The 26,809-nt window shown below is 34.9% G+C and overlaps 3 long non-coding RNA genes across 6 annotated transcripts; 2 read left to right on the top strand and 1 right to left on the bottom strand.

Moving 5' to 3' along the window:
- Positions 1-921: 921 nt before the first annotated feature.
- Positions 922-6,287, top strand: LOC132631780 (uncharacterized). The gene is made up of 2 exons (XR_009579060.1): positions 922-1,800; positions 5,960-6,287. It is a non-coding gene; the product is annotated as an uncharacterized LOC132631780 (long non-coding RNA).
- On the bottom strand, positions 3,070-11,960 carry LOC132631779 (uncharacterized). 3 transcript variants are annotated; one of them, XR_009579059.1, is made up of 4 exons: positions 11,381-11,616; positions 8,412-10,260; positions 7,073-7,157; positions 3,070-3,438 (listed from the first exon to the last, which is right to left on the bottom strand). It is a non-coding gene; the product is annotated as an uncharacterized LOC132631779 (long non-coding RNA). The 3 variants fall into 3 exon arrangements; XR_009579058.1 differs by lacking the exons at positions 3,070-3,438; positions 7,073-7,157 and having other exon boundaries at positions 7,927-9,680; positions 10,040-10,260; positions 11,381-11,610; XR_009579057.1 differs by lacking the exons at positions 3,070-3,438; positions 7,073-7,157 and having other exon boundaries at positions 7,927-10,260; positions 11,381-11,960.
- Positions 10,881-26,809, top strand: LOC132631782 (uncharacterized). 2 transcript variants are annotated; one of them, XR_009579062.1, is made up of 3 exons: positions 10,881-11,302; positions 15,863-23,083; positions 23,538-26,809. It is a non-coding gene; the product is annotated as an uncharacterized LOC132631782 (long non-coding RNA). The 2 variants fall into 2 exon arrangements; XR_009579061.1 differs by having other exon boundaries at positions 15,863-26,809.

The following is a 26,809-nucleotide window of genomic DNA, read 5'->3' as shown; positions in this document are numbered from 1 at the left end:
TCAGTTTTATGATTTATTTGGCTATAATTGCAATTTATCTCAAAAATTGATTAAAATTGGTAATCTGTTAATTGCATGAGTCAATTGTGGTCATATTTTAAATAGCCAATTGCTTGCTAGTTTTTACACTTACAACATGGCTATAATTGAAATAATTAATTAGTTTCCACCCTTTTAAAATTGGTTATTTATTAAATCAATTGATAATCATATTTTGACGAAATTACCCCCTTTATATATATGTATACATGTACATACTACTATATAATATAAGAGCAAATGTGAGGACTTTTGTAGTCCTCACAATAATTTCCCAATTTTTTAAAAACTTTTTAATTAATTACTTTTAGGTCCTAATTTTATTTATTTAAGTTAATTTTTTGACTTTTCGTTTTTAAGGTCTACTTTTCAAAAGTTATCGAACCTGGGGGCTTTTGTAGTCCTCACAATAATTTTTATTTTTTTTAAAGAAAATTAATTAATTAATTACTTTTAAGTCCTAATCTTATTTATTTAAGTCATTTTTTTTATTTTTTGTTTTTAAGGTCTACTTTTCAAAAGCTATCGAACCTCCTACCTCATTTTTCATATTCTTTGGTTTTCTGGTTGGTGCTCAATATCCGCATTTGAGCCCAATTAATCCAGATAATTCGCACTGTATCGTGTCTATTCGGAGGGAGCGCTTCCTCCAAAGATTTTTTTTCATATCCATGTTCAAACCCCTAATCCCTAATTAAGAGAAGAGCAGCTCCATCCGCTGCACAAGTTAAATTATGTATTTGTCTTAAAAGTTCATTAACTATGTATAGATTATTTATTTAGAACTAAATAACTTCAGAAAATTATGATACATAAGTTATAGATGTCAAATTCTGGCTCCACATTTGATTTGAAGTAAATAATTTCATCAAAATGGAAGTTAAAATATTAAATGAGTGGAATGAAAATTTTGCTTTCATATAACTACCCATTTGTGGGACTACAATGGGTATATGGTTGTTGTTATACCCTTGTACTAACACAAATTATATTTCCTTAGTTAAAATATCTATTTTTATATCTTGAGTAAGCCCGGGCCTTACATAACTAGTATATGTATATACACACATACATATACACATCGGGCCTAGACCTTTTTTTTCCTTATTTGACCAGGCCCAGTCCAGACAGACCAGACCCGACCTAACTTCCTTATTTCAACCAAACATGTCCACGATACACACAAACAGACCTCAAAGGTCTTGTGTGTTGTGGAAACAAGGGTTTCGTTGCAAACCCTAGTGTCGTCACTAGTTTGTCTTCTCTTTTCTTCGTCATCGTTGCCGTTGATGGCAAAAAGTCAGGTGTACAACACCTTTTGTAGACCTGGCATGGTTGATTGAATTTGCCTCCTCTCTCCAGCATAACACAACCAAACAAGGTAAAACACTTATCCCTTTTGCTTTTTTTCAATTGTACGGTCAAACGAGTATAAACCCCTTAATGGGATTTGTCTCAGGACTAATTTCAATGCCCGATTTTGATTGGTTGTTGAGGTTTAGGCGGGATGCAAGATGAATCTCTTGCAAATTTCACTTATCACTTTATTCATTCATTCATTGATTAATATTCACACATACAAGGCTCGATTTAGAGAAAAAAACAACTCAAATTACCTAGGGTTTTAGCATTTCTGCTGAGACCTTTAACTATTTGAGTTTAGTAAAATTTTAAACTGTTCATTTTCTTGTTTGTGGCTGAGTTTCGAGGAGGAGCAAGGATCTCAACTCCAAATCTCGACAAAGGCTGCGCACAAAAAAGGTAAATGATATTCCATTCTTTGTTTTAGTTTGATGTTTTAAATTTTTTGATGTGCTGGTGTCTGTATTTATGTGTTTGTTTAGTTTAGTTTAGTGTAATTAGTTATTAGCATGTTTATTAGTTAAGTAGCTTTTAGTTTAGTTCTTATGTGCTTATTTAGTCTCTGTTTAGTTTAATTCTTATGTGCTTATTAGTCTCTGTTTAGTTTAGTTCAAGTAGTAAATTACTTATTCTTTTTTACATTAGCAGTAATACAGTTATATGTTTGTTGCTCAGATGGGTTAGAGATTAAGGACAGTAGTAATAGTATTAGTAATATGCTGAGTAGTTCATGATTTAGAGTTATTAAAGTAGATCCTTTATATTTAACTAGGTTAATTCAAAGTTATAAAAAATAGAAATTAATCTATCTAGTTAAGTAAACAACCATCATTTGAGGATTAGTGTATCTCACAGTGACTTGATAGGTTTCAAAAACCTTATTGATGCAAGTAGTACCCCAGCAGAGTTCAGAACACCTTCTTGTCAAAATGTGACTAGCATAAATAAGCTCAATAGATCTTGATAGGCTCAGTTTAATGACTACTTATGATAAGTTTGTTTGTTATAGTTTCCTCACTAGATAAATGATAATGAAATCCTGCACCTACTTGTTCATTGAGATGTCAGCATGTTACAGTTTAGTATTGATTGCTGCTTGGATAAATGTATGCCAAACCAGGCCATTTGTGTTATCAACATACCTCCAAGTCTGTTTGGAAGTTTGAATGTGGCCTGACTCTTTGTGTGTTGGTCAGCTGTTGGTTCATTAGCATAGTTAGAAGCATATCCATATCTGACTATCTTAGATATGTGCCATGAATATGTCATAAAACCATTGAATGCTTTAATCACTGTTTGCTTACATGTATGTTAGTTCAGATATGATATTGCCAAGTATTTATCCTGATGTTATTCTATGGTCATTAAGATTGAACTCAGTATGATCACCTTTCTGGTTATTTAGTTTAGACATATTAACTCATACCTATACTAGTTACTGGTGATATAAAAAGATTCAAATTAAACTCTATGTCTGCACATGATTGATTTGCTGGCCCAACCTTGCTTAAAGATATAATATGTCTTGTAATAAGACTAAACTGGTATTCCCATGCCCCTATTAAGCAAAGTCTGAGCTATGCTAAGTTTTTCCTGCTGTGTTCTCTGTGTGCATGTCATCCAGACTTAACCTAATGAGGGATATTCTGTCTAAATGGCTTAAGTGTGTAGAGAAAATTAGCTAATATGAGTTAATGAAATGCCAATTGTTAACCATACTAGGTATCACCAAAGAGTTTAGTCAGACTAAGAATGATTTTGCATGAATGGTAATGATGCTAATCTTGTTGAGTAGTATCTCTTGAATCTTAGTTGCAATATTATATGTCTTGTTGTGATATGCCTGCTCATGAATGGCCTTTTCATTCCCTGATTGAAGTGTTTGTCTGTTGGGACTTGTTAATCATCATGTAATAATTGTAGATGTTGAACAATGGATGAACCTCATAACCCTATGCCTCTGTCTAATTTCAAATAAGTATTAGCATGCCTCCAGGTTCCAAAAATTGTTGTTGATGTGTCTGATACTGCATTGACCTGTTTTTTGGAATGAAACTATTAGCTTGAAATACCTAGAATATAATGGAGGATAAAATTGGACTTGTGTATAACAAATTGAGTTGGTAAAGCTTATTTAGGGAGAAATGGAATAATGCTTGGCCATATAGGTACAAAGAGGCTTAAGAGGTTGTCACTTGGTTTGTGATAACATGAGAAGTGACTCACCTAGGGCTAAGGAGGATTTAGGACAGACTTTGAGTTCCCACTCAGTCTAGTACTACCTATCCTAGGCTGCTGGGATTCCTTCTTGGATTACAATATCATGGGATCCTCTCAAGTAGGGGTGTACATGGATTGGGTTGGTTCGGATTTTTAAAATACCAAACCAAACCAATTGCGTCGGATTTTTAAATTTATACACCAAACTAAACCAATAAAATTCGGATTTTTCAACCTCGGGTTTTCCCGGGTTGTTCAGTTTTCTCGGGTTTTTTTCCGAAAAAGTCTTCATACAAAACATATAACTTTTACTTCAAATATTTCTTTAGTCCTAGTAAGATACAATTTTATAATTAAGGTGTTTCATAAGAAAATAACACAAAATGTGAGATGAGTGATGACTATATATTAAAATATTTAACAAAAAAGATAATAAAATCGGTTAAAATAAATATTGCTAATTAATAAGCCATAAAGAAAATGAGCAAAATATAAAAATACTATGTCATGCTAAAATAAGTACGGCTAATAAGTTTTAATGACAAGACAAAGAAAAAAAAATTAAGTTATGTATTTTCACTCTCTAAACCAATTATGCAAAACTAAAGAATAGATATCCAACATTATTGTCATTCGTAGTCGTAGAATTGAATTTCTTTTGTTAGCATTAGTGTTGAGTTGATTTTTGTTTGGACTTTCTTTGAGTTACTAACATACATGGGATATAATAAAACCCATTGACATTCAAAATTCTAAGTTCAAGCTCGAAATAATATGATAATAGACAAAAAAAATTATGATTTTTTTTAGAAATATTTATAAATTACATTGCAAATAAAAAAATTTATGTATAAAATATTTTAAAAATGGAATAAATGTAATGTCGGGTTGGTTTGGTTCGGTTTGACTTATTTTAGCTAGAACCAAACCAAACCAATTATGGTCGGTTTTTTTTTTTAACACCAAATCAAGTCAAACCAAACCACTAGTCAGTTTTTTTCTCTCTTTTTGACTCGGTTTTATCGGTTTGGTGCCGTTTGTCGGTTTACTTTGTACACTCCTACTCTCAAGTCTCTGAAAGTTTAAAAGAGGAAAATTACATAAAGATACGATATGTAAATGAAGCTAGAAACCTGTTTGAAGTACAGTAGGCCTATCTGTGTGATAATTGATCTTCTATCCTGTCTAAGTTGTTTCATATTATGATTTAGAAGTCTTTGGTGTTGTTTTTCCCTTTTTTATGGCCTAGATCAAGGTCTATCTCATTTAGTCATGTTTATGATTGCAAGAGGCTCCTCATGGTCATTGAAAACCTGTCAAAAGGTCTTGAATGTGAAAATCAGCATGGTCACCCCTTTCCCTTTTTTCCAGTCTTGATTGTGAAAGTCAGCATGGTCACCCCTTTCTCTTTTTTCCAGTCTTGATTATAAAAGTCAGCATGGTCACCCCTTTCCCTTTTTTCTAGTTCTTGTCTGTATTTCGAAAAAATGCTAAATGGGTGGATGTTGGCTTAGTCTTGAAATAAAAAAAATGACTCTTCGGTTGTGCATATTCTTTGTCAAGAATGAATGTCTAACTAGTGTTTGTCTAGGAACTTGGATACATTTAGACCCAATGCTCTTTTTGTGTGATGATATATATTTGAGAATACTGAACTCTAAATGTATGCCAATGTGTCTAAATGACTCATGAGACCTTTGTATGTTGTTTTCTTGGCTGTTTGGAGTTGAATGAGAAACCTGAACTATCTATGTGTTTGGCCCTTCATCCCATGCATTGTGAGAAATGAATATGATAGGTATATTGATGTATATCTTTCTATAGCTAAATACATGCATTTGAGTTCTGAGACTAGTGTGAGTGAACTGCTGCGTTTTGTTTGTTCACATTATCCTTTCTCTTCCTTTTCCATCATATTGTGCATGTTATAACCTAGATATACACCAGGTATACAAGATATATACCCTTTATATACCTCAGTATATATTGAGTTCTATATCATATATACCCATGGTATATCATGATAAACTTTGAGGAACTAAGACTGTTCCTTAATTGAATTGGGCTATTTCCCCTTTTTATACTACCTTTGGCATTCAATTTGGGTTGTTTGTTTCTGTTTGTGCATGTTGGGCCTATCTGACTTTTCTTCCTTTACATTCAATATTGGGTCTGCTACTTCTTTCTTTTAGCATGACCTCTCTGCTTCTCCTTTTACTGGATATTATGTCTATAAGTGTGTTTAAATCGTTTAAGTTTCATGTTAAGTTAATTATTAAGTTTAGGTGCTCTCTAACCGCATTTCTCCTTTTTCCCTCCCTTGTTTTGCATGGAAAAGGTGACGTGGGCAATTTGGGCCAGTCCTTCACAAGCCATTATTGGGCCAGAGGCCTAACATTCTTTTTTCTATCGAGTCTGAGTGCAAGGAACGTCATGAAGGCCCAACCATAGGTGAAAATGGCAACTGGTGGGCTTCGGTAGGCCCACCAGGCTAACTCTTTCCTTTATATATACTAGATGCCCGTGCGCACGGGCCCAACACTTCGGATTATAATGTATCTATGTATATATAATTGTGTTTAGATAGTGAATATATATATATATATATATATATATATGTACTATGTTCAAAATACGATTAATATAACATTGTAGTTTGTGCTCTGTATCTAAAACTTTATTTTATTCGTGTTTGCTATGAAAATTTATTAATATTTTTTAAAAGAGAAGACTTGTTTAAAAGAAAACTATTAAAAGAAAACTATTTTTCTCTCTTTGAGATAAAATAATAGCAATATTTAAGCATCAGTTGATACTTTCGATTTTAATTCAATTAATTTAAAAGTGTAAAATACTGTCATGTTATCTTTTGCATGGTTTTTTAAGGAAATGTGAATTAGAATTAGAATTTGATTAATTTACCTTATTCATTATTTGATCTTCATTTGATATTAATCTTTTTTCACATTTATTAGAGTAAAAGTGAACAGAGGGAGTACAATAATTGAAAAAGAAGATTAATTCATGCCACTTACATCTTTAGCTTCACATCAGTTTCTGTGATTTTCAGCTTGACTAAGCAATATTATCACCAGTTTATTTTGGAGGAGATTAAGTGCCTATGAATTAGTTTAAAAAATGTCTTTTAAAAAAATGTTTGGTTTGTAACTAATCATTGTGCTTATTGATTCAGCTTATAGATTTAAAGCAACTTCATCCTAAAGTAGCAGTAGTAGTAGCTTTTTATTCTACTTAAATTATTAATTCCTAGGCATATATATATACAGCATGCAAAGTTTGCAGTTAAATAGTATAGCTTTTTACAAGCACAGGCAGAGTTGAGTTTAAGGTTAGGCCTGCCTTGTCCAAAGTGCCAGCCAAAAATAAATATAGGTTATTACTTTCAAGCAATCACAAATAATTTTTAACTATGTATTAGCAACAAACTTACCTAATTCAGAGGCAGCTATTCTTGTATAGATTATAGATCTTTCCAAGAGTTCCAAGTCCTCATCGTTGTCAGCTTATTTATCATCCTACCGAAAGAAATGACAACATGTCAATTCCAGTATAATTTTGTCAACTGAAGTATAGTAGGTTTCAGCAACGATAATCAGATTTTTTAACAACTTGCCTTAACCTACATTCAAATAGTCGCATATCATAGTCTTCAATTTCCCACATTTACAAAATCTTTAAGCTTCATAATATAGTAATGCTTGATGACAGATTCAATTCATTTGAAGATACCATCGTTATTATTTATCAACAGATGTAATAGTTCCTCTGTTGAGAAGATATTAGTTGAATTTCAGACATAGAGACGAACAGAGCAGTATGGACTTTGACTTCAGTACAATGACACATTTATAAATATACAATCCATAACGAAAGAACTGTGCACTCTTGTCACTTTTGAGAACTTTTCAAGGGTAAGGTACCTATCATAACCGATACATTCATATGCACCTCATATTTTGCCTATGAGAAATTATCAATCAGTCAAACTCATCAACAATTAAAGAAAAGGTTTAATGATTTCACAAGAATCCTGCGAAAAGAATATTTATAAAATGCATCTTGTGATGTGTATAATAATTTGATGAAAGTTGTCAATAACAATAAAAAGATCCCATAACTAAGAATTGCAAGTTAAGTACACAATCTACTACTAAGAACACAAATCAACACTGACCAAAAGCCCTCTTCTACCCACTATCAGCTTCCGATTATGGAGTGGAATTTTGGTAAGTCATGAAACAAATAATTCACATTTTGCAACCTTGAAGATAAACACAGATGAAGTAATATGTCAACCCAATTTCATATGGCTATCAAATATGTGAATGTAATAGAGCATCTAGAAGTACTGTGACTTCCTACTCTAGAATGCCAACAGTTGCATTCTATCATCAACCTTATAAGCTTTACACATAAATGAACAGAAGAAGAAATGGGATTTTCTTCCAAAAATCACACAAACTCCCATCTAGAATGAAAGAGGAGGATCAAATCAAGCCTCTTACATATACTATTTGAACCACATAATTAAACTTGGTTAGAGAGTACTCCTATCCAATAAGACATGCTAATTATCTAAGCACCTATAAAATTCAAATGAAACCATCTTTGACCGAGAAAATGGGATATGTTTTATCAATCATATTATTTCCCTATTCAAGGTTCATTTTATTGTTCTCCTAAAAATACAAAAGTATAGTTAGCATTCACAATTTTTCTGATGACAAACCAAACCTCTGACCAAGAACTTGACGCAAAATTAAGCAAACCTCAGCTGTTGACAATATGAACTCAACAACTTCTTTAATATTGAGCTGATATTCTCCTTCAGCTTTTTCAAATTCTCTTCCCTTTCTTCATCAACATACTTTGACTTCCTTACAAATCTAAAATCATCTGGATATAAATCTACATGTGAATCTGAATTAGCATTTGAACCACGATCTGCAACAAAAATGACTAACAAAGAAGAATGGCTAATGAGTCATAAATTTTGCTAGATAACTAAAATTAAAATACCAAAACATTAAGACACCATTTGGCAGACAGGCCGTAGTAACAGTCGACATGAGAGGAAGAATGGGAGTGGAAACTGAAAATCAATCACAAATGTGAAAAAAGGAATAGAAAAGTGTGGAAAATAGAAAAGGAAATAGAAGTGGGAACTGGGAAGCAGTTGTCCCACTCAAATAGAAGTAATAAACACGTGTCAACCAAAAAGTACACTTGTCAGAATGATAAAGAGAAGAGCTGATCTTTTGGACTTGGGGTTTAAAGGTCCAACTATGGATGAGCAGAGTACCACTTGTTTTTGCTGTGTTCGTCCTCCCAAGTCTCGTACAATTTACATTTATCAAATGTTCTAGTTCCCATTTCTCTTGCAGTCTAAATACAATTTGGATAACCAACAATCAATTATCCAACAACACAACAGAAAACACCTCTTACCTTTGGATCCTGCTTGAGGTTAGCTTGTAGGGAAGTCTTATTTATGCATGAATCACCATTCGATCACTTTACCTACAAGGTACTGCCTTTTTATAGCCTAGAAAAAATATTTCTTCCTTCCTAGTATTTTCATGTGCATAAGAGGATTTTTTCCAAGAGCTTCAAGTTTTACTTGTTGATGGCCTTCAAATGAGTTTGCATAGTCCATTCACTGTGTATATTTAGACAGAAATGTATAGCAGAACAAATGGTCTTAAAATGAATCAAACCTTGATAAATTATAGTTCACAAAGTTTGAGTGATTACAGGCTTAGATTAAAAAACATATCTGATAATTATATATTCATCTCTGCAATTTTTCCCACAGAGCTAACTTAGCAGCCAAGTAGACGTACCTCATCCAAAAGGAATTCGCGGAAAAAAAATCCCTTTATCAGAGAGCAGAAATGCTAATGCTGCTCTTGTTTGGATTGGCTGCTCTGTTTGATAAGCACTTGAAGAAGAAAAAGGAATTATGCTATTTGTTTGACTTTGCATAATGCCAACCTCTGCCATTCTTCCATTCAAACTCTCCCCACCTCCACTCTTAGCTGCAGTTATGAAATTCTCAAATGCTTGCATAGCATCTATGAATCTTTCAGCATCAAAAACACCAGATTTCCACATGGTGTAAATAATGAGAAAATTCAAATTATCTAAAAGTGGTGATATTTTAAATTACGTGAAAGTGACACCTGAAGGACAACATTGGACGAACTAAGCTTTGCAGAACCAAATCAATGAATGAAATCGCATGCCAAAACAATTCTACCGCAAAAGGTAGCCTAATTAGACTCTTCATCACATCAAGTTTTTAAAAATTCACAACATTTATAATCAAGCATGCATTTTATGCTAAGGGCAAGGCACAATGAGAAATTGAAAAGAACTAACGACGCATTACATTTACCATGAAAGTTCAAAGTGATATCCATTTACAGTAACTTCTTCTTTGTATTTTCTCCTCCATCTCCTCTTCCTTTGGTTTGCATTTTCTTGTTTTTCATTTTCTTCTTGTGGCAGCTGCACCTTGGCTTTAAAGTAGCAGTCAATGCCCCTTATTGAGTGTCTACCTTTTACTTGACATAATTTATAGCTAAATTTCTGACAGTACTTCTCATAAGTATGTACCTGGGTATATAAATTCAAACACGCATGTGGAAAAATAAGTAAGAAACAATCCAAAAGAAAAGGGGGTGATCCAATATGGGCAAGCCTTTACACACCAAATGATCAAGAACTTGTAAGGCTATAACTCACATCAATCAGCCACATATATTTTTTTGGATTCTTTCCAGTTTCAAATTAGGAAATAAAGTCTTTTGAAAGGGTATAATCCAAAAGGAGGTTAGTATAGTCTGTCTTCTCAATGATTTCCGTCATCACACCTTTAACTTCTTGAGACCTGAGACTTTAACTCCCACTGTATGATCCACAGTATTGCATTTGCTCCTTAGGTTTGCATCTGCTGTTATTTCTATGGTGGAGGCAGTTTGCACTCTCAATACCTCAATCACAGAGGAGGAGGAAGTAGAGAATAACTATCCAAAGTTTCTATTCTTACGATCTGCTTGTCAAGAGATTATCATAAATAACACAACACAATTGTTGTACTTTTCTCTATAATGCATTTCTTGGTCCTACATATCCTATTCTGTGAGATAAAAAAACACCTATCTATGTGTAGAAAGTGAGGGTCAAAAATGACTTAAACTCCTGTCAAGAAAAGAAAGAATAGAAGCAGTGCGTCCAAAACAACTTTATTGACAATTTTAAGACACCTCATTCAAAAGAAATGCCTAGCAAACATGTGCAGTATTCTATTAATGGGTGCTCACTGGTCACTTCACTTTTCTTTTGTCTTTGAAGGCTGAACATCTAAAAGGTATACAAATCGAAATTCTGCTGCTCAACAGTGCAAATAAAGCCTGACTGTCTGATAGTCACATTTCTTCAAACACCTGATGTGCGTCAGATATTTAGAAAAAAGTCGGCTGGAAGAGCATCATACGCAGAAATACTAAATAGACCAAGCAAGAGGCCAAAAATTAGAGTTGAATCTGACCGGAAGGAGTAGTAGAGGGAAGGCAATCACCAAAAGCGAAGTTCCATAGAAAGAAGGAGACAAACATAAGCAGAGAATCAAAAATCGAACGGTGACCAAAAAGAAGAGGTAAATATATATTCTTACATATTCATACAATGAAATTGAATAGAAAAAAAAAATAAGAAGAAATAAAAGGGAACTAACCACTGCTGCAAATTATTTTTTTCTAGAATACTCCTCTTGAATGTAGATCAGTTGAAATAAAATTTGAATGGAGAAAGCAAGATATGGACTTCTTCTTCGCTTAGGTTAAGTAGTCAGTGGATCCGAAATGTCTCCATAGTAGATCCTAGAATCATCTATGGATAGGAAGAAGAAAACGCGCCTGTTTAATATGGGCCCAATTTTTTTTTTTTTTTTTGGACGACGACGACGACGAAAAGGACCCAACTGATTGCTTCTATATAATACTTGATGGTCTATGCCCGTGTGCACGAGTCCAACACTTCGGATTATAGTGTATCTATGTATATATAGTTGTGTTTAGATAATGATAATATATATATATATATATATATATATATATATATACTATGTTCAAAATATGATTAATATAACATTGTAGTTTGTGCTTCGTATGTAGAACTTTATTTTATTCGTGTTTGCTACGAAAATTTATTAATATTTTTTAAAAGAGAATACTTATTTAAAAAGAAACTATTTTCCTCTCTTTAAGATAAAACAATAGCAATATTTAAGCATCAGTTGATACTTTCAATTTTAATTCGATTAATTTAACGGTGTAAAATACCTATTATTTTTTATCAAATTTTGATTTAGATAATTCTAATTCAAATTATTAAATTAATTTTACATGTTTAAAACGAAATAAAGTAGAAATTGATTTTTTCCTTATTCTAAAGAGTCCATCATTATTGATTTAATTGTTTGATTTTCTAAGCATTTGTTTTTTAACATTGTTTGTTTTATTAATATGGGATTCACATTTTTTTTTAATATTGCTTGATTATGTTAATATGGGGTTCACTTTTTTTTTCCCGTGAGTTTGGATGTGGTCAGTTCCACTTTTTTTTCTTTTTTTTTTTTTAAAGGGACAACGGACGATGAAACATGGGTCTAAACCCATGCTTTATATAGTTTCTTCTTTTTTTTATTTTTATTTTTATATTACTTGGTGTCGTTTAGTATGTGCCCCACTCTTTTGGACATTATTAGTACTATGTTCAAAACACGATTGATATAACATTGTAATTTGTGCTCCGTATCTAAAACTTTATTATATTAGTGTTTGCTAAGAATACAAAGTCTGCACTTTTTTTTTGACATTGTTTATTTTTTTAATATGGGATTCACTTTTTTTTTTTTTTTATATATATATATTGCTTGATTTTGTCAATATGAGATACTATGTTCAAAACACGATTAATATAACATTATAGTTTGTGCTCCGTATTTAAAACTTTATTATATTAGTGTTTGCTATAAATACGCATGGTGTTTAATATGGGGCCCACAATTATTTTCACATTTATTAGAGTAAGGAAAAAATGAAAAAGTAATTAAATTTTATCTTATTTTAATATATAAGTATTTTAAGTATGTTACTGTACAATAATTTCATTTGCTCTCACTAATGGATTGATACGCACGCGGTAATGAATCCATCATTATTGACTTAATGAGATACTTTGGAAATTACATGAATATTGTTTGATTTTTTAATATGGGGTGTACTTTTTTTTTTGGACATTATTAATTTGCATTATTTTTATGCATATATATATATATATATATATATATATATATATATACTATGTTCAAAACACGATTAATATAACATTGTAGTTTGTACTCTGTATCTAAAACTTTATTATATTAGTGTTTATTACGAATACAAAGTCTTTTTTGACATTATTTTTTTTGAATATGGGGTTCAATTTTTTTTTTTGATATTGCTTGATTTTATTAATATGGGGTCAACTTTTTTTACCGTGAGTTTGGAGATGGTGGGTTCCACTTTTTTTTTTTTTTTTTTTTTATATATTGTTTGATGTTGTTTAGTATGGGGTCAATATATATGGGGCCCACAATATTTTTTTTTTACAATTTTGTTTTTTTTATGGGCCTGTTTAATATGAGGCCCAATTTTTATTTTTATTTTTATATATACTATGTTCAAAACATGATTAATATAACATTGTAATTTGTGCTCCGTATCTAAAACTTTATTATATTAGTGTTTGCTAAGAATACAAAGTCTGCACTTTTTTTTTTACATTGTTTTTTTTTTTTTAATACGAGATTCATTTTTTTTTTTATATATTGCTTGATTTTGTCAATATGGGATACTATGTTCAAAACACGATTAATATAACATTGTAGTTTGTGCTCCGTATTTAAAACTTTATTATATTAGTGTTTGCTATGAATACGCATCGTGTTTAATATGGGGCCCACATTTTTTTTTTAACATTGTTTGTTTTTTAAATATGTGATTCACTTTTTTTAATATTGCTTGATTTTGTTAATATGGGGTTCACTTTTTTTTTCCCGTGAGTTTGGATGTGGTGAGCTCCACTTTTTTTTTGTTTTAATACTGGATGTTGTTTAATATGGGGCCCACAATTTTTTTAATATTGGATGTTGTTGAATATGGGGTCCACAATTTTTTTTAGGGCCTATTTTATTTTGGGGCCCAATTTTTTTTTTTTTATGTTGGTGGGGGGGGGGGTCCACACACGGACGACGAAAGTAGCACCGGTTATAGTAGAAAAGTATATATATGTTTGTTTGTATTTGTAAATTGTAAATGAATGCTTGTAGATATTGAAACCCGAATGGATATGAATTTAGACGCCATAGAAAAAACGATACGTATGTTGCATTCTTTTTTCTATCGAGTCCAAGTGAAAGGAATGTGATAAAGGCCCAACCATAAGTGAAAATGGCAACTGGTGGACTTCGGTAGGCCCACCAGCCTAACTCTTTCCTTTATATATATATATATATATATATATATATATATATATATATATATATACATACATGTATATATCTACGTGAAGGTAGTAGGTTAGTATCCTCCCCATATTTTAATTTCCATAAATGCCCCAACTCATTTAAAACAGGGACCCTTTTGTCATTTAACCCAAAATCCCTCTATTCATCTCCCTGCATCAGCCAAATATCCATTCACTATATCATGGCGTGAAAGGAGATTATGCCGCCATTGCTCTTAAATCTTCATCAGCAAAAAAAAAAAAATGAAAACACAATTAATTACACAATGCTTCACCTTCTTCACCAACTCCAAGTGCAATAGTACTTCACCTAAAATATGGCTTCTTTTTTCTTGCTCAACAATGAATCTTTCTTTCTTCAACTTAACTCGATTTGGTCGCTAAAGTAATCTTATTTTCTGTTTTCCATAATTTTCAACTTGTATAATTATTAGTAGTGTCTAAATATCGAAATGGAGTTAATTGAAATTTGACTATGAAACCAAATGAAGGAGGAAAAGGAAACAAAGCTCCAAATCTGGAAAATAAGGATACCTATCGAAATTACCTACATACACAATATAAGTTTAATTAACCTGAGTTGGATACCAAACTCAACTTGAAGGCATTTTTAGTTTTTGATTGGTGTCGACTAATTACCGACTTAAAATTACCTGAGTTATCTACTGGTGTTGATTTCATTGCTAGCTTAGGATAACCAGGGTTTTGCTTACTTAGCTGAAATTACATGCTTGATTGGTGAGGTTAGTCACTCATGGTGGGAGGGAAATGAAATTGCGAGGGAAATGAATTTGAGGGAATTTTGGTTAAATGACACAAAGGCCCCTAGTTTAAATGAGTTAGCAAGGAATAGTAATGGCACTTATGGAAATCAAAAAGTAGGGAGGGTGCTAACTTACTATCTTCGTGGCATTTTTCTGAATTTAAAGCCCATGAGCTAAAAACTGACTTTTGGTGAGCATACAAATGTCTATAGATTTTCAAACTATTTTGGGCCAAGCCCAACCTTAAGTAAAAACAAGCAAAAGAGATTTACTTAAACTTTGGTTTGGAGAAAGGGTTTAAAAGTAGGTATGGTTGACCTTCAAATAAAATGGGCATATAACTTGGTATTTGAAAAGAAACATTTCATATATTGTATAAACTCATGGCACATTCATAAAGAAGATATACTCAAAACTTTTCCATAAACTTATAAAGGATAAAAAGCATGCCATTGGGCCAAGTTTAGTGGAACTCTGCTTAAGAGAAATCTTAAGTGAGTTTTGGCCCGAAAATAAAATGACTTTAGGACATTATACATTTTTTAGAGGAAGATTCAACCCTTTTTGTCTTTAAATTAAGGAGCCTTTTTTCCAAAGTGTTTTGTGATATGCCATGACAAGTTATACAATAAATTGAACTCTTTTAGCAAATAATTACAATAATCACATATTGAAGCTTGAAGGTTAACCGTATTCTACGGATCCTTAAATACTATGGTGCTTAAACCTTCCCTAAGGATCACCAGAACCTTTACCTAGAACTCTGATTTTTAAAAGATTTTTCTCTTGTTTGAATGATTTTTTTTAACTCAGTTTTCCTAATTTTCCTTAATAAATTAGGTGTAGCTTTTATGCCTCACGTAAAAAGTAAATTGTAACAGGTTTTACCGGCAAGATTTTTAATGAGGCAACAATCCAAAAGCGTATCATACTCAACCGATGCCAGAATTTTTGGGGAAGCTAGCCTGATGTCTATGGCCCAATGTAAAAGGGGTACAAGACAAATCAGTGGGACCAATAAATCACAGAATTTCTCAGAGCCACACCCATATGAACTGGGACTGCCGGCAATCAATGGTCGCGCCCTGCTTTCTCTTTTTATACATCTTACCAAGGTTCTATAAAAAATCCGGGACTAGCTTATGTATCAATAGGATGGTTTATCCGTTCAAACTTCAGGAATGAAATAAGAATTCTTACTTATTCCCCAATTATTATCGGGAAGACATCTTTCAAACTCAAAATGTTTTGGGCAAAACCGAACTCGGAGGCCACGTGGCCCGGAAAAATCACTTCTAACACACGGCACAGCCTTAGAGCCTTAGAGCCTCAGAGCGTGCAAGTTTCATGAAACTTTGTGCCATTAAATGAGGTCGAGACATCTTCCTCACCAGGACCGAAATCAAAAGGGCCCTCCTTTATTATGACTCGGACAAATAATTCCAGATCACAAAAAGTGTTTCCGGAAGTGACATGCCCGGATTGAGTTAAAAATGTTTACCTCAAACACTAAACGCAAAAGAAAATTGAAAGGCGTGTATCGGTCAACATTTCGTAACTTAAACACCGACACCCAAATATGAACATAGTTTCGAAAGTCGGGCATAGTGATTACGCCCTGACGGTTAAGTGTTAAAAATAAAAAAGCCAACAGTTAACTAAGCGACGCACAGGCCAAAACATTCAGTAAGGGCATGAAGGCCCACAAGATACATACATAAGCTAGGCAGGGAGGAATATCTTCACCGTCCGAGGAGTTAGCAGAGGCATCAGAAGAAGAGGGTGTCATATCGCGGAGGTCATCTAGAGTTGCTTCGGCGGATGCTACATCCACATCGACTTTTAACAACGCTGAAGGGATGTCTATAGTACGACCCTCATGAACCTCCGAGAGAGTATCTGCCCGAGTCTTTAACACAACGAAGTCTTTAATTATGTTGGCAACATTTTTGTCAGCAGCTCGGTGAAAGCCTCCAGTGCTTGGACCCGCCCTCGGGCAACTGCCCCCTTCGTTTCGACTTGAGCCGCCTTCTCTTGAAGCTCCTAATGATCGACCGTGAGATGCTAAAGAACACTCTCCCGATCAGACAAGGCCTTCTTAGCTTCCAGCCACCTTGATACAAAGGCAGTCTGTCGAGATGCGAACCCTGACATATCAGCCCGCGGGCCAAGTTCTCGGACTTCAACCTTTCTAATTCTCCGGATGCGGTAAAAGGCATTCTCTTGACCAGATCGATGGTAGAAACAGTGCTAGTATGGCCCTGCGTAAGGAAAAGAGAAGATAACATAGAGATCCTGACATAGCATAATAAGACCTTCATATAAAAAAAAACCAGTGATGTACCTGAAGAAATAGTTAGGCCAGGTGAGAGAGGGACACTTCCAAGCTAAGACTGAGTCCTTCAGTCGAAGTGGTGGAGCTGAGGGGTCGGCACCTGCATCGCCGGTCACACGCTCAGCATCTTAGGGTGTAGCGTTCCCTGGGCAAACCACCACGCTCTTGGTAGCAACATTAGAAGGCCCCCCGGTGTTCCGACTAACAATCTTCCCCTTTTTACCTTCATCCTGGTTCACCATGCCCTGAATAGTTTCTTGCCAATATTGAATGAGCCTGCAAGGAATTCCATTAATAACTGGCTGTTTTGATTCTTTGCAACAACTCGATGAATTTAGTAGATTATTTTAGGAGACCCTAATAACTATAGATTGAACCTATCCAATTTTTACAGTTGTGTCCTTACTCGGGAACCAATCCCCCCGGAGAAAGAGGCGCCGGCATCAGCCGAAGGCCTTTGTTTGCGAGAATCAGAGGCAGCGGCCTCAATATTTTCAATATTGACTAGGGCTTCCTCCCGGTAATGAACCCTCCGGGATGAAGATCCCCGAACAGGAAGGATTGCAGAAGAAAAAGTATGTGGAAGTCCAGTTATAAGAAGATGCGATTAAAAGAAAGTAACATAAGGAAAAGATTCTCTAGCTCGCCATGGCTCTTACCCCTCCAATGGTTGGCAGAAATACTCCTTTAGGTCCTCTCAACCCTGAGAGATGCGTGCAGAATGGCCATCAGTTAGCTAAAAAGGTCGGGCATAAAATCTTATTCAACTGGGACCGCTGTAAATAAGAGTAATGTACAAATTAAGTACATACGAGCAGGATTCCATTATTCCAAGAGCGGATCAGAAGACGCACGATGCAAGAAATTGGTGTGTATCATCACGAATCGATCGTACCAGTCGCGGTCATGATCATCCTCAGTACTGGTGATCAAGCCTTGAGAGCCCAAATGAATCATCCCCCCCACAGAACGTGCGAGAGGAGTATATGAGAGTCAGATGGTCCAGAGTGAAAGAGAGCCCGACTAGGTCAGCCAGATACTGAATGCATTGAACTATTCTCCAAATTTGAGGCGCTAATTAAGCGATGCAGACTCGGTAGTGGCGCCAAAACACCTCAATCATATCATGCACAAGCAGGAGAAACCGATGGTGAAAGGGTAAGTATAAATTATCGACATACCAGCAACATAGTGAGAAATGTTAGTGTCCTCAGGGGCCACAAAAATCTCAACCTCGGGTTCCCATTGGCAGTCAGTCCGAACTTGGAGACGGGTGGAACCAGTGATCAAGGAGTGTATCTCCATAACCGACCCCAATTTCTAACTGATATGAAAATCCTTCATAAAATTGAGAATTGGGGGAATGATGTCACGGTAGTCGACCCCAAGTCAATTTCTTGTGTATCGGGTGAGGAGTAGATGTCGTTTCCCTGGTCGGAAGAGGCATCAAAGGCCCTGTCTAGTCGGTCCTCTGCAGGGATAGGAGTTTGGTATTGGGAAGAAGATTTTAGACATTATCCTCTTGAGGGGAAAGAAGGCAAGAAAGGGAGAAGGGAAAAATTAGAAGCAGATGGTTGAGGTTTAAGGTAATAATGTTCTGTGGCGTTTGTGAGGGAAATTGGTGGATTAATTGGCGGTATAAATAGGGGAAGGATTAATCATAGGCCTCGATTGACGAAGCGGCATGCCTGATTCTATAACCATCATTCGCTGCCTTTAAAACGGTGCCGCCGAATGAGTGGATGAGTACATTAAATGTTGTCCTGACAATATGTCTAATCGTGAGAAAAGTGGAGACGTTTCACTAGTTTCCCGCATCAAATTCAAAAAAGACGGACTCTTCTACTTCCCGGGCTCATGTTATGGAAGACCCGGAAAGTGGGGGACTATCTGTATTGGGTCGAAGCACCCGAGGTTAATTTGTGCGACTGGATGCTCAAGTGTTCCGGGGGATCCATACAGCTAGCTTCCACTGCTACCAACTCGTGTCACGTCTACCGACCTCGATCAGAGCGTCGTATCATACACGAATGTTGGGGTCACAGAGAGGTCACATCACCCGTACTTTAGGGGTTGAAAAGTCCAACTTTGGCTTATATAATGATAGCTTAGGATAGAAGGAAGGGCATCTTGCTCACATTTTATAAACCCTATCTCTCTTTTCTCTCTAAGGCAATATAGACAAAAACATCCATTATTAATCTGTTTTTCTTGTATCATTTTCTTGTTTGTTATCTCGCATTGTGCTACACCCGTGCTCATTGCTACTCCAAACCGGGCTCATAACAGAGTTTTCAGAATTGGATACGACTCACTTGTCTTCAAACCCTATAAAAATAAATCTCTAACTGATTTTCTTATCTAGTTCGTTCTCACCGGAAAACAAATCAAGTTTTTAATTAACTAACTCTCTCTACTTATTACAAAACTGCCACTGTCACTAATCTATTTTTCAGCTAATACAAATAATCTCAAAACCCCCCTCAAGTTGGAGGTGATGTAATCACAACCAACTTGCGCAAGATGGAAGAATGTTTGATCCCAGTTAAGGCCTTTGTGAAAATAACTACTAGTTGGGAATTTGTGGAAATGTGGTGGAGGGTGATTAGTCCTGTAGTGGTTCGATATTTTTTCCGATTCGTATTTGCACTTGCCTCATTTAAAAGGAAAGTGTCCCCGGGAAGTACGGTTGTTAATCGTACCGGGAAAAAGAAAAAATATACCTCTACGTGATGGTGCTCTAAATGGACTTTATTTTTTAGAGTCGCCACTTAATTTTTATAAAATTAGGAAAACTAGTTCGGAAGGGTTCATTTAAAATGGTTAAGTTTTAAAAGAAACCAATCTGTACCAAAGTTTGGGTAAGGGTTCTGGTGATCCCCGGGGAAGGTGTTAGGCACCCCGGTATTAAGGATCTGTAAAATACGGTTGACCTACGGGTTTTAATAGTATGCCCTGTAGATATAGTTGTTTATCATAAAAACTGCTTTTGTTTATATTTTCGCATACAAGATGTGTCATTTATGCAAAAGTACTCACCTTTCAAGAAATGAAAATGGTAGAGTTTTGCCCAAAATTGGGCGTTTTGGGTTTCGGACTAGAACACCTAGGTTAAAACCCAGAGGCGTTAACCTAAGTAGAACACTACGTAAGCCCACCCGAGTTTAGAAAAGGGTTTTTTAGTTTTAAGTTTTATAAAATCATTTTTTGGCATACTATTATTATTATTATTATTATTATTATTATTATTATTATTATTATTATTATTATTATTATTATTATTATTCATATTTTATATTATTTAGATTTTTAGTCTTTTTAGTCCAATGTCAGTCCAGGGTCATTTAATCCATTTGTCCAAATTGTCCATAGGTACGGTCCCAATTTGTCTCAATGTCCATAAATTGCCAAGTCCTTTTTGTCCACAAAATTATATTTTTAAGTTTGAGAAAATGTCCATTTTTTGCCCACAAGTCCGTTTCTGTCTCAAAAAATCAATTTTACACGCCAATTATTATCAAAAATCAGTTTTGTTACTTGGAAATGATTTTTAGCAACTCTAAATTTGTGACGATTATTAAAGGGTTCCAATAAGCATAAAATAACAAATAAACAATGTAAAGTACGGAAATGGGCCTACCAAGCCCAATAGAAAAATAAAATAATGTAATTGACTTATTCCGCTCCAATTTTCTTGCTCCAATGCTAGGTTCGTCCATGGTTGAAGTCGACTCGATCTAGGAAAGTTAGTGGGCCTCGTTGAGACCCATCAACTGGTTTGGGTGGACAAGGATGCAAATGAGTATACATGATATTAGAATACACTCATAGATTAAACTAAGTACACAATTTAAAGCCTACAATAATTATTACATAGCCAAAAATAAATTACAGCGTTATTGGGCCAAGCCCATACATTATAACTAGCAGCAGTAGATAATTAGATGGTTCAAGTAAAATAGGCCTAGCATAGTAGTAACAATAAGTCAAGTATGAAAACACGGATGACAAGGCCCAAGCCCAAGCCATTCTCTCCTTAAAAAAATTTCTAAGTGTCAAGAGGTGGTACACCTGATATACTACTGGTGTACTACTCTATTTTTCTCAAATTCCTCCTAAGTATCAAAACTCTAATATACATGATATACTACTAGTATACCACTCAATCTCCTCTCAAAATTTCTAAGTATCAAGACCGTGTATACGAAATATACTCCAATGATATACGACTAATGGTGAGCAAAACCCAAATGGCATACTCTCCATATACCTGATATACACTCCTTATACGCACCATGGGAGAGCAAAACCTTAAGGCATACCCTCCCAATTCACTTAATATCCATTTTTTTTGTTAACTCAAATAGATTTTTTAGAAAGTCAAAAACCAATTCACACATTCATTCTAGGACCAGTGTTTAGGTCATTAGTTGGTTTAGGAGGAATGCAAATTCCCAGAAGCAAGCAAGCAAAGAGGATTACCCAAACAGCAACAACATGCAAAAGCCAAAAAGCCACATAGCTCAACAATTTTTAGTAATGTAACTTAGGCTAATGAGTCCCAAGGAGGGGGGGGGGGGGGGTGTTAAAATGGCTAAGGAAACAAGCAATAGCTACATCAAAAGGATGAGGGGACAAGGGAACATGAAATCAAGCACAACAAGATGGAGAGATACACAAACAAACTACCAAACACACCTTCATATTTCTATTTCCAGTTTTAAAGAGTCAGCAATCAAAGAAGGGGTAGAACTAGAGGTTAAATGACTTAGAAGTCATACCTGTCCAGTGATGAACCAATTCAAATACCAAAAACTATTTGTCAAGTCTGTTTGTTATCAACAAAGGTGTCACAGAAGCAAATTACAAATCCAGGGTCATTTTAGCTTAGTTTTAATCTCAGCAAGTTCAGAGATAGCAAGATTGGCAAGTCACAGGTTCATCAAAGCATTAGTAGGACCCCAAGATAGTTCACACTTAGTCTATTTTACAGAATTTGCACAGAAATTACATGTTACACCTTGGAAAACCTTCCGTTGGTACGCAAGTAAATGATCCAGTGAGGAGTACGAGTATACGATATTTCCATAAGTAAGAAACAACGTTTGACGACCCTAAGTAAGATTCCGAAGGAAATTGCAATAAGAGATAGGTTATGCTCCACAAAGACTAATTATAGGTTTTGGAAATGTGAAAAATTGCAGGTTTGCATTCTGGCCAGTTGCACGTAAAATGAAATACGGACCGTAAAGTGGTATACGGCCCGTAAACTGCCATGTCGTATTTTGGCTTCCAAAACTTCAACTTTGTGCCAAATGAGCAAATGGTTAAATACGACCCAAAATACGGACCGTAAACTAGTTTACGGCCCGTAAACTGTGTCCGTAAATCACCACGTCTCAGCCTGAGTTTCTGGTTCTGATAGGATTATACACGACCACGAAGGACGGTCCGTAAAATGGAATACGGACCGTAAACCAAGTTTACGACCACTGTGCTTTCTTTTAAGATCAGATTTTGGGTTATTAAATAAGGGACCAAGTTTATTATTTCATTTCCACATTTCATCCCTTCTCTCTAAAACATCTCTCTACATTTATTCCACAAGATTTCAAGGATTATTAGTCATCAACAACACAAATCAAGTGAATCAAGTGTAAGGAAACCCATTAAGATCATTCAAGTCAAGAAGATCTTATTGAAGGAAAACTAGGGTTTTTGCTCAAGTGGAGTATTTCGACCAAGGCTCGTTCCTACAATATCTAAGGTAAGATTTATGGTATATATATGTTGTTTAAGGTATTTGAGAGTTAAAATGCTTGGACATTAGATGAGTATAGAAAAATGGGTCATGAATGATGAATAATGACATTTTGAGAGATAGTTTGAATTGAACCATGATTCTTGTTGTGTTGTGATATGAATGTGTTATAAATGATGTTAAGATCATGCAAATGGGCATGTTATATGAATGGACGAAGTCGGGTGATATGACCATGAATATGGGTGAATTGGGAGCGAATTGAGAAATCTAGATAATGTGGTTAACGTAAATGATTAATGGCCATTGTTATGGTATTGTGAATGTATTGTTGACGTTTGGGAGTTGAATTACGATATGGAGGAATGTTGTATAAATAAAGGAGATGCTGTCCGATTTTCTCTAGCTTTAGCCATGTGTGCTAGTTGTCGATTCTAACGATAGTATGACTTTAATGAAGGTATAAACGCAACCGTTGAAAGAGAACGTGCAAGTGGTAAATAGTCGAACGGAAAAGGTATGTAAGGCTAACCCTTCTTTCATAAGGCATGGTTCTTTGGCCAAACATCTAAATCTTCCATAAGTCTGTGATGTCTCATAAATGATTCAATCTTCCGAGCTATTAAGCTCACGATTCTTGGTATGCTACGATTGTACTAAGTTCCTTGTATGACGAGTAAGCCTTGTTGACTCCCAATTTTGTCCCGCCTCTCCTCCGAAATACCTATTTACGCTTCTAATATTTTTTGGAAAATTAAAAAAATATATTTATATTTTACTATAATTATTAGCCTCTTATCAATACCGGCGTTTCATTATTCTATTACAGTTACTAGCTATTATTGTTATTATTATTATTATTAATTCAAATACGAGCCCAATTCACCCCAATATTTTCGGAGTAACCCAAAACAATTTTCATAGGCCACTATCCATTTTAATTCACCCCAGCCCAAAACAAATAAATATCCCAGCCCATATATTTTCAGCCCACCACATCCATTACCCGACCTGACCCGATTGGCCCATTTCCTTTTAAACAAAAGATTAAACCCCTAGGGTTTCATCTCTTCTCCTCAGCGCCTCCCTCGACCCCTGTTCTCTCTCTCTTCTCTCCTATCTTTCATCGTCACCTCTGTCTCTCCCATTTCCCCTGTTCCCCACGCTTCTGCCACCCCCACTTCGCGTTGTTCCCCACGCTCCTCTCTAACAAACCCTAGAATCGCCCTATAAATGAGGTCTTTTTGATTCATGAAAGGGGAGGCGAAAAAACCCTTTAAAAAACATATCTTGACAGATCGAAAATCTCTTGAAGAGAAGTTGTTTCAGTGGTAAAAAATTCCCCTGAAAATTGAGTGTTGAATAATTTGTTTTATCCTCTTTTGTTGCTTCTGTTACTGTTTCGCATCCGAGTCTGCGCAAACTCGGAGATTCGAAGTGTTCGGGTGTGAATCGGAGACCCTTGCAGCCTAGTTCGCTGCACCCCAAAAAGGTCAGTAATTTTCATGCCTTAGTAATTTCAGTGTTTGAATTCTGTTTTGTTTAGCTCCTATGGTTCAAGTGGTTATGCTTAGTTTATCGTCAAATCCCGTTTTAGCTTTTGGAAGTTTCATGATTAGTTCAATGATTAATAATCAGTTTGTCATGATTGGTTAGTTGCCACTGTTAGTTTGTGGTTAGTCTACGGTTTGGATTGATTGGATATCTGATCTAGTTAAGAGTATATGAGAATATACTGGTTTGAACATGTTTCCCTTGCTCCCAAATACCGAACATGTTTCCCTTGTTCCCAAATACCCAGAAACATTTCACTGAGCCTATGTTTTGTCCAGAGCCTGGTTTTATTAGTTTAATCCAATTTGTGGCTGAATATTCTTTATAGTTCAGGTATGACATAAGTTTTCCATCTCTCTCGTCATTTCTGGTTACTTGTTGTATGAATAAAGGCACGAGTACCAGCTTGTTTTTCCCTTTGTGGTTATAAAAATGATTTTCGGATATATCATTTTCTATGTGTTGGTTCCTTTTATGCTGCTTAGCATTCTTTGAGACATAATTAGCCTTTCCTCTATTTGCATTATAATCTAAGTACGCTCTTAGTGAGGTTGAGTTTGACTTGATACGAAGCATGCTATTTAGATAAGCGAGCCTAGCGAAGTATTTAGAACAAGTTGTTTTGTGGTGTGTGTAAGCATTTCTTGACTGGCTATCTTGCTCCTTGTCGAATATGTGCTCCTATTTAATTTGAAGATTATGGTGTTGGATAAATCATCATTTGGTTCGAGTGTCAAGACTGGTCTTTGAATGATTAAAACACTTCTAAAAACAAATCCCTAGTACTCTCACTCTATGTTATCCCATGAAGTGAACTGTATGTGTTTAGTCTCTTTGAGATATAATGAACCAGTTTTTTTTAGCGGTCTTCCATGCTTCTTTTTATTTTCATTAGCTCATTCCTGCCATTTTAGATCATTGTCGAAGTGTTAAGTTGGTTGCTGTATTTCTATAAAATGCTTTATTGCCGCTACTACATGCTTATTCTGGAGCCTCTGAGAATAGCTGGACAATCTCGTTTGAGAATTCTTTCTTTTCCAAAACTTTTTGTTTCATATGCATTCATCCATGAGAGGTCTTTTAAGTTATAGTATAACTACAACATGTTAAAACTAATCCACTAGGTATTAGCCTACTGAACCTTTTGCTAGTTGATTTAACTGCATGAATACTAGAACAATTATCGATTTCCTAGCTAAAATATTCTGTCTACATGTTTAACTGCCCAATTTAGTCGTTGTTGAAAATCCCCTATTCTTTCCTTTTCAAGAAAATCATGTTCAGGAGTCATTTTTTTTACTAAATTTAAGGAAAGAACTACTCTCAGTCTAAGACTAATCTGAACTTTTGGGGATGGGTATGAGTACATGGTCTAAGATTAATTTAATCTAACAGCCTTGTTCTTGGTTAGATTTCACTCGCACCAGATCAGTCCTTCCCTTTTCTCTGTTTATTAAGAATATGTTTGAATGTCATGTTTAGAACTTATTGGAATGCAAGAGTTGTGTGATGGAGATTATGTTGGTTGTTTCTCGTTTTCGTTAACAAAAATATTTGAATGAGAATGACTGTGTTTTCCATCAGAGTAAATTGAATATGTTGGAAAACCTTTCTGGGAAATTTCTCTTTTGTGGCCTAAAGTCTTTTATGTGGATTCACTTATCTAGCTAACATGAATTATGCCGATACTTGTATTGTTTCTATGCTAATCTTTATTTCACCTTCTTTTACATGTACGCTTTGAGAGCAACATGGAGTCTTCATACAAGACTCTCACCGCCGCAAGCAGTCTCGTTGGAGATTAACGTCTGTTGCCGTTAAACCCAAGACTTGACTTACATATCCAGTAACGCCTCTCATGCTCTCGAAAAATGCATCCAAACAGAATACAACAGAGAGAGGAGAAACAACGGAACTCCCCTTCTTATTGTGTCAATCGATTTTACGCTTTATATATTTCTTACAGATCTCATGACTTGCTAGCATATTTTTATTTCCTTTCATAGGCATGGTTAGTTTTAGAGTACTTCAGGTAGTTAACCTTATGGGGTAATTTAGCGATAACGGATTTAGAGTTCAAGAGATTTTGAAGTGACGCCTTAAAGAGTTCATTAATTTAATCTATTTTCATAGGTTGAGGATCTTAAGTTATTAATCTGATAGAAGTTTATCTCTAAC

This window comes from Lycium barbarum, chromosome 3, assembly GCF_019175385.1.
Source record: "Lycium barbarum isolate Lr01 chromosome 3, ASM1917538v2, whole genome shotgun sequence".
Classification (NCBI taxonomy): domain Eukaryota; kingdom Viridiplantae; phylum Streptophyta; class Magnoliopsida; order Solanales; family Solanaceae; genus Lycium; species Lycium barbarum.
This window is presented reverse-complemented; position numbering and strand designations above follow the sequence as displayed.